At 54.0% G+C, this 3,071-nt stretch overlaps 1 protein-coding gene across 1 annotated transcript in view; it reads left to right on the top strand.

Annotated features, from left to right (window-relative positions):
• STS (steroid sulfatase) overlaps positions 1-3,071 on the top strand; it is a 157,534-nt gene that overhangs the window by 1,184 nt on the left and 153,279 nt on the right. The window lies entirely within an intron of this gene.

Genomic DNA, 3,071 nt, shown 5'->3' with positions numbered 1-3,071 from the left:
GGGAGGAGGTGCGCGCGCACAGCCGCCCCGCGCACGCGCGCTCCCGGCCCTCCCCGCACGCCTGGGGCCGCTCTGCGCACGCGCACTGCGCGCCTCCTCGCCCGCGCACCCGAGGGTCGGGAAGAGGTGGGGGCGGTGTCTCCTCGCGCCGTTCTGCGCACGCGCGAGTTGAGGTTTCGTTTGTTTGTTTGTTTCTTTGTTTTTTGGCCGCTGCTGCAGAGGCGGACTCCGCGCGGGCGGGCGCGATTCGTTTCCCTGTTTCGATCTCCGCTCCCCTCCCCCCCGCTCCAGTGCGTTACTACGAGCCTCTAGGTGGCAGCTAAATGGCCTTGGTGATGGAGTCCCCAGGTGGGCTCGTCCGAACCCAGATCAGCAGCCTCGAACGCCGGGCAGGCTTCTGTTTCAGGGTCGCCCGCCCAACTCCTTGTGGGTCAGGTTCCTGCGGCGCATGCGCACTAGGACTGCTCTGCCTCTGCACCTCCGTGAGCATTGCCCTTAGCTGGTCCCTGTCCCATAGCAAAGCCCTGCGGAAAGGCTGGTGGCAAACGAAAGCCAGGACAAGGAAGCAGTCATTTTTAAAATGCCCCGTCGGTTTCGCCTTCTTAGGTCTCATCTGTCTTTTGGCCTCTTTTTTTCTTTTTCCATGCTCAGAAAGAACTTTTTCGTACCTGTTTCTGTTTCGTTGCATGTACTGGATGAAGGGTGAGGATAGGACCTTTCGGGGAGGAATAGACATGTCAACGTTCCAGACGGTGCAACATGGGGTGTATATGTCGTGCAGCCCAAGGCGGGGGAGCAGGGAAACTGTGGGTTCAGGAGAAATGATCATGTCGGATGACCAAGCCTCTAGGCCCCAGTTTCCTGCTGGGTGCAAATGCATGCGTCCGATGTCAAGAGACTATGGAGTGAGCACACGCCGCGTAGGTCTAAGGCAACTAGGTTGTTCTCCCGTTTAATGCGGTTGTGATTTCCCAGGGAGGGCACGCATCCTCAGAGCACCCAGTCCCTGAGCCAATTCCCAGGAGACTGTGACACCGGGATTGGGACGTAGATGGCCTCCTTTGTGGACTCTGTGTGTATTACGAAGGCTGCCATAACAGGGTCACACACACGCACACACGGGGTGACCTGTACAACCAAAATGCATCCTTGCCAAGTTAGGGAGCCGAGGGTTCTAGATCAGTTGGCAGGGTCCACTCTTTCTGGGGGCTCTGGAGACAGGGTCTGCTGTGGGCTTCTGTCTTCAGCTGGTTTGGGGTCATCCTGCCCTCTCTGTGTGTCTTTGTGTCAAAATGTCCTTCTTTTACAAGAACAGCCGTCCAACTGGGTTTGAATGGACCCTAAAGAGTGTATGGTATGACCCAGCTAGCCTGTAAAGACCTTGTTTCCAAATAAGCTCACATTCCTGAGTCCTAGGGGTGTGCCTATTTTGGGGGACATGATTCAACCCATATAGATGTAGACTCATCCCACACACATTGGTGAGGTCCCTTTGCTATGCCCGCCCTCACCAGCCAGAGTCTTAAGAACTCCCATTTCCAGTGACTTCCATTCTCTGGAAACAAATGGATACACGCCTGAGAGAATTATTCTCCTTTCCTAGGCATCACATTTTTGTTTATTCATTACATAAAAAGAAATATTTTTAAAGAGAACATGATCTCAACAAGCAGCCCTATGTATTGAAAATATCAGTGATAACCTACGGGCTGGAATTGATCTCCATAGGAGAGATATGTTATAGTTGGCTTCTATTTTTTTTTCTTTGAGAGAGAGTTTTGCTATAGGGTACGTGCGCTTGCCAGAGACACGGAGGAGACAGAGAGACAGAAGGCGAGAAATCACCCCCCAGGAGGGCTGGCCATGCTGCAATCTCTTCTCTCCCAAACTCCCCTTGGGATTTTGGGCATGCATGCACATGCACCCGGCATGAGTTTTAAGCTGCCCGGTCCGGGGCTCGAACCGCCATTGACTACATGGGAGTCCAGTGACGTAACCATCACATGAGCTTCTGGTTCGCTACCTGGTTTCTTAGGAGTTTAGGGCTTTTAAAGCCTCCTCAAGATTTGCTGCAAAAACAGGGCCTGTTCCCAATTGCAGCAGCCATGTGCTGCCCAAGAGAAGCTGACTCCACTCTGCCACGGTGGTGGTTGGAACCCCCGCTGGGCCAGCTCGAGGGACACTGGACGCCAGGGTGAGTGCCCAGAGTCCTCCAGTTGCAGGCCAGAGCATGGAGACTGTGGCGTGAGCAGATGCCGTAGAAGGTGCTTGTCTCTGTCTCTGTATCTCTCAGGCACACACTCTGTCAGAGTTGTGGGAAGAGAAAAGAGCAGAAGTAGGAGGCTTCCTGGAGCATGATCTCTGCCTGGTGGCTGCCGCTGCTCAGGGGCACAGCATGTGGGATGGAATGGAACCAAGGTGCTGGCAGGGAGGTCCTGGTCACTGCTGTGGAACTGTCAACAGATCTGTCACGGCAGTCACAGAAAAGCTACAGGGAGCTTGGGAAACGTTATTTTCCTATATCCATATGAGGCATGCAAGAGAGAGAGTCCCCCAATGGAGCGTGGCCATGCCACTTTTCCCGTTCCAGCCTTCCAACGTCAGGGAACCTGGTTATGCTGCGGACTCCTTTCTTGCCCTCCATTCTTCCGTCCCATCTGGGACCTCGGCACGTGCGCACATACCCAGCATGTTCGCCATGACCCCGAGCGAGGATTTGAACCGTGGTTTACCATCCGGCTCTTCCTGCACCATGCTTACCTCTGCCCCGTGGGGCTGGCCTGACCCTGCTTGCCACACAGGTGAAAGCATGGCTCGCATCATTGTTCGGGTCTTACTTTCTGCACTCTTCAGAAACATCTCTAGCATAGGGTGGAAGATGCCTCTTTGCTTTGAAAACAAAACCCGAGTACCCCAGAGCGTTCTCAGCAGCCAGAGTGGAAAAGAACAAAGGCTTGTTGTAGGGGGTGTGTCTTGCACGTCAGAGATAGGCAGTCCTCTAGCTTTCCCTAGTTTATTTACTTTTTTTTTTGGAGAGGATTTTGCTATAGGGGTCCTTCACTTGCCAGACA

The sequence above is a fragment of the Tupaia chinensis genome, unplaced genomic scaffold, assembly GCF_000334495.1.
Source record: "Tupaia chinensis unplaced genomic scaffold, TupChi_1.0 Scaffold000222_1, whole genome shotgun sequence".
NCBI lineage: Eukaryota > Metazoa > Chordata > Mammalia > Scandentia > Tupaiidae > Tupaia > Tupaia belangeri.
The sequence above is the reverse complement of the archived record's forward strand: the minus strand, read 5'-3'. Positions and strand labels throughout refer to the sequence as shown.